The sequence below is a fragment of the Lagenorhynchus albirostris genome, chromosome 19 (assembly GCF_949774975.1).
Source record: "Lagenorhynchus albirostris chromosome 19, mLagAlb1.1, whole genome shotgun sequence".
Lineage (NCBI taxonomy): Eukaryota > Metazoa > Chordata > Mammalia > Artiodactyla > Delphinidae > Lagenorhynchus > Lagenorhynchus albirostris.
In genome coordinates, this window is record NC_083113.1 from 60,209,421 (window position 1) to 60,218,424 (window position 9,004).

The 9,004-nt window shown below is 52.3% G+C and overlaps 1 protein-coding gene across 9 annotated transcripts in view; it reads right to left on the reverse strand.

Moving 5' to 3' along the window:
- Positions 1-6,607, reverse strand: part of ANKRD11 (ankyrin repeat domain containing 11) — a 172,865-nt gene extending 166,258 nt beyond the window's left edge. For 8 of the 9 annotated variants that reach the window (XM_060130827.1, XM_060130826.1, XM_060130817.1 and 5 more), the window contains exon 1: positions 5,731-5,862. The gene's annotated coding sequence lies outside the window, so the exon portion shown is untranslated. Of the gene's footprint in view, positions 1-5,730; positions 5,863-6,283 lie in introns of those variants that run through there. The other variant, XM_060130819.1, reaches the window with a different exon arrangement.
- Between the last annotated feature and the right edge of the window lie 2,397 nt (positions 6,608-9,004).

The window sequence follows — 9,004 nt, forward strand, 5'->3', positions numbered from 1 at the left end:
CACTATTTAGAAATGTTCTTTATTCCAGGACATTCGCATTCTGGGTCTGAAGACTGCCACTGGAAGGGGGAGAGGAAGGGACACTTAACTACTAATGAGCTGAGAAAAGAAGTCTATTTGCTACATTTTAGATGAAAAGTAATCTCTGATATCACAAAGTTATTAAGCATTTACAAGTCAAATTTCAACCCCAGCCATTCTTAAAGGTCACGTTTTTTTTTAAACAAGTAACTGAAAAGGGGGGGATTTTATGAATTTTATTTAACCTTGACAAAATACTTTTCTTTGACCTAAGTGATCAAAAATGTTTTAAGTTGAGGGCTTCCCTGGTGGTGCAGTGGTTGAGAGTCCGCCTGCCGATGCAGGGGACACGGGTTCGTGCCCCGGTCTGGGAAGATCCCACATGCCGCGGAGCGGCTGGGCCCGTGAGCCATGGCCGCTGAGCCTGTGCGTCCAGAGCCTGTGCTCCGCAACGGGAGAGGTCACAACAGTGAGAGGCCCGCGTACTGCAAAAAAAAAAAGTTTTAAGTTGAGCAAAGACCAACATTCTTATTTTGTGAAGAGGTGCACATTGGTTTCTTTGCAAGTGGAAAAAGAGCACCCACAGATTTTCAGGATAATAAATAATTCACTGCACAGATGCCAAAGGCAAGACTGGACACGTGGGTCTCGCCCTCAGCCAGCAGCAAGGACGCTCTAACTCAGCACCGCTCCCAACGGCCACCTACCTCCATCCTGGCTGCGGAGGGGGCATCACAGAAGGATTTTCAGTCCTTTCAGCCTTGGAAAAATCTGAGCTATATTAATAGGCCAGACTTCTTCTATTTTCACATTGAAAACCCACTTAACTCTTTATTCAAAGGACCAGAGTGTGAACTGCAGGATTTCTCAAGTTCTAGAATGATGTCTTTAAACGTTTTCGACAACCACCAATTCCCCTCACCCCTTACCACCTAAAATGTTAAAAAACCACACAAATCTACTATTATCTAAACCAAGAACTCAAGTCTTTATCACCCAAATTATGCCCACGATTAGGCTTTTCAATAACAACCTTTTCCCAAATACATAAGTTTCATTTTTAAAATTTTAGAAAACAGAAACATAAGGGGGAAAAAAATAAAACACAACTCCATTTTGGTGTATTCCCTCCAAAGAGATTTTCTTTTCTTCATTAAAATGCCAAAACTAGGGACTTCCCTGGTGGCGCACTGGTTAAGAATCCGCCTGCCAACACAGGGGACCCGGGTTTGAGCCCTGGTTCGGGAAGATCCCACATGCCGGGGAGCAACTAAGCCCGTGTGCCACAACTACTGAGCCTGTGCTCTAGAGCCCACGAGCCACAACTACCGAGCCCATGCACCACAACTACGGAAGCTTGTGTGCCTAGAGCCCGTTCTCCACAACAAGAGAAACAACCATAAAGAGAAGCCCGCACACCGCAACGAAGAGTAGCCCCCGCTCTCCCCAACGTAAAGCCCACGCACAGCAACGAAGACCCAATGCAGCCAAAAATAAATAAATAATGTTAAGGGGCCCACCTCCATTCTGGAGAATTTATATTGCTTTGGCCTTCTTTATTACAACCGTTTAGGAAATAAAAAACATAAATCAAAAAATTCTAACCCTTTCACAGGACCCCACACTGCTCACATGACACGCGGCCAGAAGGTGCCCGAAGTACTCATCACCATGAGCAGCAGCAGCAAACCACACTTGGCGAGCCTCTGACTGCTGCCTTTAAACAATTCAACAAATACTTCCTTAGCCAATTCTAAGCCCAGGGTCGTGCCTAGGCTGGGCCCTGGGTGACAAAGAGACCATGCCTCTCTTCATTCAGCTTAGAGCCCTGTGATCACACATTTGATCAACTGTGTTGATGGGGGGGGGGCGGTGAGGATTTGCAAGGGAGACAATGATGGACATTCAGCAAGACCCTGGTCCAGGCAGAGGGTCACCTAGGAAATGAAAGGCCAATGGAACCGGAGCATGAAGAGTTGAGAGGACTTGAGTGAAGGACATGGGTGGGGGCAGGGGGTCACACAATCAGGGTTAGGCCAGTTAATAATCCTTTGGGACACTTTCATAAAAATAATACTTGTAGAGCTTCCCTGGTGGCGCAGTGGTTGAGAGTCCGCCTGCCGAGGCAGGGGACGCGGGTTCGTGCCCCGGTCCGGGAAGATCCCACATGCCGCGAAGCAGCTGGGCCCATGAGCCATGGTCGCTGAGCCTGCGCGTCCGGAGCCTGTGCTCCGCAACGGGAGAGGCCACAGCAGTGAGAGGCCCACGTACCGCAAAAACAATAATAATAATAATACTTGTAGTTCTAGCATATATATAAAACACTATTTGGTTGAAAGGTGAATTTAAAGAAAATTTTTAACATGGGGAGAAAGGAGCAGGAGTTAAGAAAAGCACAGAAGAATACTAACAAAAACATACACTTACGTACACAGCTGAGTCTGACTCTGGCTTAAAAGATATCAAGAATAAGATGCATCAAACAACAAAAAAAAGAACCGCTTAGAAACAGAAACATCTCTATAAGAATTAACAACAACAACAAAAAAGAATTAACAGAGAGTTGTTGAAGTGGATCATTTCCTAAGCCTTTTTAAAAAGGCTTTCTATACCAATTATCTCTAACTGCCTGCGTTCCAGGTGCTGGGGATTGACGCCATCTTTCACAGAGTTTAAGATAAAACTGAAAAAGTTGAATTGCACAGAAATTCCATTTGAAATTCAAATTAACAGAACACACATGAAAACATTTCAAGACAGTAACTTTTATTTGCGTTCATTCAATTTTTTGTACAAAGTTTATCAAACAGGCCAAACTCAGTCCCCACAGAGCACTGACTGAACAGCAATAGTGAACTGACCCAGCACACAGCCAGGCAAGCAGTGCAGCGTCATTCGCACCTATTAACTAGCAAGTATCTTGCTCTTCAAGGAAGCTCATCCATTATACTTACATATGAGAGATGAAGGGACTTACATGGACTAATGGACAGATCAAAACACTTATTTTGGCAACAAATGCAGACCATGCTCTGAACCAGCATTTACTGACGCTCTCTAATTATGTTATTTAGTTGATGATGGGCTCATTGCCATCCTATGCAAAGTAACTCTCCTCTCATATTGGATGAAACGTAACCTTACTGTGTCAAATGTACTTAAAAACTCAAGGCACGCAACGCAACGCCTCTTGAAAAATATTCTCCAGTACAAATAGCACAGCTTCTTTAACTCTATTTGTAGAAAGTTCTACTTGTCACTGTATCAACACTGTAATTAGAGCTAAGATGACAGCCACTAGTCACAAGCAGCCCATCTGGTTTGGAGAGATGAAAGGCCTGCTGTGCAGTGTGATTATCATGGCTGGCCCACAGCACGCCCAAAGGAAAACATCCAACAGTGGCAGCACAAAGGTACAACTGCAAAGGAGGAATTCAAAACTATGTGACACCTTTAAAAACAAACTTCTGGTAAATTTTGTTATGTATATTTTCCCACGATAAAAAAAAACATTTAGAAGAAAAAGATCTTTTCAAAGTTTCAAAGCTGGGTCAAATTTGGCACTATCTGTGGGTAGCTTTTTAACTAACTCAAGAGGCACACACAAAGAACAGAGGAAAATGTCACAGCAACTTGGTCTTTGTTTCCTCCGTTCAGAGAGCCAGCCTATCAAAGGCGAGCCCGCTCCTGAGCGTGACACCGCAGAGGGAGGACAACAGCTGAATGGAGGGCGGGGGATGAAGGGTCACAATCTAAGTTGAGCAAGATGTGTTCCCTTTTTCCTTTCTAACTACAGTTTCAAAGTAATACCAGAGTACTTGTGCAATCGTCCTAAAAAACACAAACAGAACTCCAGGTCTTCCAGGACAGCAACACTGAGTAAGCGCAATCAAGGTCCTAAAGGCATCAAACACAGTCTCAGGGTCTCTGATTTAGAACTATCCAAGTTATGCCATTGACTGGGTTTGCACAAACCAAAAATAGTAACTGTTTCAATGGCACTTCTTCTACAAGCAGTATCATCTTACATCTTTTGGCTGAGAGCATTTCATCACCCCCCCAATTCAACAACTGCACGCACTCTCACTGCTAAGTGGAAAAGGAATGTTAAGGACATTGTGCAAAATCACTTCAGAATACTCTCTCACCATATAAGAAAGCCTGAAATTTGACTTCTCTGCTGAGAAATCCTGTTCTTGCAAACGAACACAAAACTTCTCATAACCTACAGAAACCATGAAACCTAAGCCTGCTGCATCTTAACTGTTAGAAAGAAAATGGTTTTGGAAGCACGGGGCCCTCTTAGGACAGCTTAATCTCCCAAAGCCTCTTCCAAAACTCTTCGGAAGTTGGGATACGAGACTAGCTTTCACAACACAACAGAAGCAGAAAACCTTGATGGGACACCAGGAAAAGAGCAGCCCTCAAGAAAAATTAAGACTCCCCCCAAAACGGCAGAGACACAAGATTCAACAACACGATCCCTCTTTGAAAGGGGACTGAATCCATGTGGCAGGGCCAACCCTACACACACACACACACACCACACACACACACACACACACACACACACACACACACACACACACACACCCCACACACACACACGCACGCGCTCTCACAGCTACCGCCCTGCCAGGGGATGATGAAATGAGGAACGGAAATTAACATTTCAGGCAACGTCTCACATTGTTCCTTGAGGCCAAGGGCTGCTGTTGCAGCCGCCGCCGCCGCTTCCCTCCCACCCGCCCCCCAGTCCCGCCTACCCTCCCCCCGAAACACCCCCGCACCGCTGCCCCGCATTCCTGCCCCTCCGCGGGCCCACGCGCCTCCTGCGGCCCCAACGCCCCCTCTCCCTCCAGGGCCCCGGCTCGCCCTCCCCCTCCGGCTTAGAGCCCGAAGCCGCCTGCTCCCATTTCAAAACAGCGATAATAATAGGACGCTGGGAATAACAACTACAGCCTACACCGCGAAGGCGCCCCTCCCGCGGGTCAGAGGTCGGCGCCCCGCTCCCCAGGTGCCCGGGGCCCTGCACAGCCCACGGCCGGCCTCTCAAGGCTTCCCGGGCCCCCCAGGCCCGCCCGGAGCCCCCAGCAGCCCCCCGTCTGCCCCTCACTGCTGCCCCGGGACCCCAAGGTCCCCACGCCCACCCGGAGCGCCCCGTCGGCCCCTCCGGCTCCCCAGGCTCACCCAGAACTCACCCTCAGCCCCGTGTCGGCCCCCCAGGCCTGCCCAGAGCCCCCGTCGGCTCCTCAGGCCCCTCGAAGACCCCCGTCGGCCCCCGCCCGTCCAGAGCCCTCCCTCTGCCCCTCAAGGCTGTCCCAGGACCCCGGTAGGGCCCCCAGGGCCCGAGGCCCACCCGGAGTCCCCCGTCGGCCCTCTGGGCCTCCCAGGCCCACCCAGAGCCCACCCTCAGCCCCTGTCTGCCCCCCAGTCCAGCCTGAAACCCCCGTCTGCCCCCGGCCCCCAAGCCCGTCCGAAACCCGCCGTCGTCCCTCCCGGTTACCCCCCAGGCCCTCAGGCACACCCGGATCCCCCCCCACAAGCCCGCCCGGAGGCCCTGGAGGCCCGTCACGGCTGCCCCGGACCCCGGCCCCCAGGCCCGCCGAAGCCCGCTGCGCTGCTCCGCCCGGCGCGGAAGGCCTGCAGGCCGCAAGGCCGCCCCACGCCCCGCGCCCGCCCCAACCCCGGCGCGACCGCGGCTCTCACCGGCTCCGGCTCCGTCTCCGGCCCAGGGCTCAGCGGCGGCGCGCGGGCGAGGCCATGCAGCCCCGGGCCGTCCCCGGCCCGCGGCCCGAGCGGGAAGGCGGCGCGGGCTCCAAGCGCCGGCGCGGCGGCGAGGCGGGCAGACGCGAGCCCGCCCTCGGGCTGCGCCGCGGCGGTCGGGCGCTCACTGAGGGGGCGTCGGGCCGCGCGCTCGGCCGCGCCTCCCCGCCTGGGGCCCTCGCTCCATCGCGCTCCGGCTCGGGCGGCCTCTGGCTCCGGGACCCGGCGGCGGCTGCGGCGGCGCGGGCCGCATGAGACGTTACCTCCCATTGGCCCGCCGTATCCACCACCGCCATTGGCCCGCCGCCGTCGGGCACAGGGCTGCGCACGTCACGGCGTCGGGAAGGAAGTGCGCGCGGGGCCACGGGGGACGCCGAGATTGACAGCTTCTACCACAGGCAGGGGCGGGACCAGAAGCACGTCCGCGGACGGATTGGGCAAGGTCTTGCGTCCTGGCGCACGGGACGCTGGGGTAGCGAGCAGCCGGATTGGCTACCTGCCTGGCGGAGGAGGCGGGTCTTTTGTTCTCGGACGTGACGATTGGCCTTCCCAAGTGCCGGAAGCGGCGAGGGGAATGGTCGGGAGCGGGTCTGGGCGGAAGGCGCCTGAAAGCGCGGTGTTGCGGTGCAGCCGCGGCGCCAGCTGGTCCGGAGGCGCGCCCGCGAAGAGAGGGCCCGGGGCTGGGGCCATCGGTCCTCTGTCCGCTCACAACGAGTCCGTCCTGCGTTGGCTTCACCTGCCGCTGTCCAAGGGGTGCTGGACCAACCGTCCGCCAACCTTGTCAGCTCTCAGACCTGCTTCCTTACAGGAAACTAAGATCCGCAAGCCGCGCGGCGCGGCCTAAAAAACAAAAAGAAAAACACTGACCTCAACCAAATAGAGAATTGAAAGTAGGAAATACGAATACGGAGGCAATTTGCTTTGAAATAATCTGAAAACATACTAAGGCAAAAGCAAAGCGAACTTCCACAGAAGCAGAACCTATGTGGTAAAAATATACAGTAGAGAAAAGGAAAGAATTAAGCCACTGAATACATTAATGCACAGATGTTTACTGAGTGTCTGCTATGGGCCAGGCACTAAATCAGGCACTGAGAACGACCAGGAACAGAAGGTAGTTCATCAAATAGCCATACAGGTATCTAATTACAGGCTATGATAAGTGCTTTGAAAGAGCAGTGTAGGGAGTTAAAAATACTGAGTGAAAATCAGGTCTTGTCTGGGGAGTGGCTTGCAGGTTTCCCTACTTAAGTATTGACACTCAAAGTGCTGACAGAAGGTTAAAGAAGAACTACCAAGTAAGATGTGGTGCAGAACATCCAGTGAGGCCGCCCCAGTCACATGTGACAAGTCCAGGTTGACATGGGCTGTGAATATAAAATACTGGATTTGGAAGACTTAGTACTAAGAAGAAAAGAATGTAAAATGTAAAAAAGTAAATTTTGGGGACTTCCCTGGTGGCGCAGTGGTTAAGAATCCGTCTGCCAGTGCAGGGAACACGGGTTCAACCCCTGGTCCGGGAAGATCCCACATGCTGCGGAGCAACTAAGCCCATGCGCCACAACTACTGAGCCTGCTCTCTAGAGCCCACGCATCACAACAAGAGAAGCCACTGCAATGAGAAGCCCGCGTACTGCAATGAAGAGTAGCCCCCGCTCGCCACAACTAGAGAAAGCCCACATACAGCAACGAAGACCCAACGCAGCCAAAAGTAAATAAAATAAATAAATTTTAAAAAAAGAAAAAGTAGGGCTTCCCTGGTGGCACAGTGGTTGAGAGTCCGCCTGCCGATGCAGGGGACATGGGTTCATGCCCCAGTCCGGGAAGATCCCACATGTCGGGGAGCGGCTGGGCCCGCGGGCCATGGCTGCTGGGCCTGCGCATCTGGAGCCTGTGCTCCGCAACGGGAGAGGCCACAGCGGTGAGAGGCCCGCGTACCACAAAAAAAAAAGTAAATTTTTTGTATTTACAACATGTGGAAATGATAGTATCTGAGACAGTTGCATTAAATAAAATATAGTGTTGAAATTAATTTTACCTGTTTCTTTTTTCTTTTTAATTGTGGCCACTGGGAAATTGTAAATCATACCCTGGCTGCATTCTGTTTCTGTTGGACAGCCCTGGGCAAAGGGGCAGACTAACCCATGTCCTGAAGGTGGAGAGAGGGACAGCACCTCTCCTCTCGTGGTGTCTGGAGGGATAGCACTCATTGGTTCAGAACACATTGAGGACTTTTAAGTGCCTACTGTGTGCCTGGCACCATTCTAAGGCCTGTATTAAATGTGGAGTAATGGGGGCTGGGGAAGGACTCAGATAAGATGAACTTTGAGCTGAGTCACAGAGTGAGGGAGAAGGCAAGTGAATTGAGGAAGAGCACCCCAGGAGGGGGCAGGAAGGAGCCCCGACAAGCACAGAGCAAAGTTGGAGCAAATGAGATGAGGGAAGTGGCTGGTGAGGGTCCCAGTTCAGAGTTAGGATTTCACTCTGAATGAAAAGTAAGCCACAGCAGGTCCCAGGGAGGTGAAGGGACCTACTGTTGAAAGGGTCGCCAGACTTCCCTGTGGTCCAGTGGGTAAGGCTCCGCGCTCCCAATGCAGATGTCCGGGTTCCATCTCTGGTCAGGGAACTCTATCCCACCTGCCGCAACTAAGACTCCCACGTGCTGCAACGAAGATCCTGCGGGCCACAGCTAAGACCTGGCTCAGCCAAAGAAAGAGAAAGAAAGAGTCTCTCTGGAGATGATGGGAGCCCAGAGGAGCTGGCAAGAGGTGGCAGTGACGTCTGGACTGGTGAGACAGTGTGATCTGGCATGTGTTTTGAAGATAGAGTAGGCAAGATTTTGTGGGCTGTAAGAGAAAGAGAAATGTCTGGGATGGAATCGACATTGGCAGGAAAGACGTGGCGGGGGAGAGCTTAGTTTTGTACAGTTAAGTCTGAGATGCTTGGGCCTCCTTGTGGGGCTCTAGGGGGATAGCAGCAGAGGTGACCAGGACCTGCAAGGCGTCCGGGCACAGGGGTGTGTCTTAGCCTGCAAGCAGCCCCTGCAGTGAACGGCTCAGCAGCAGCCCTGCTGAAACAGTGTGAACAGGACAGGAGGCCAACAGGGGAGCTGTCACAGCAGTTCCAGAGAAAAGAGACATAGGAAGAATAACAGGGACCTAGTGAAGGCGGACGATGGCAGGGTGGTGGGACAGGGGTCAGGGGCCAACCGCCTGCT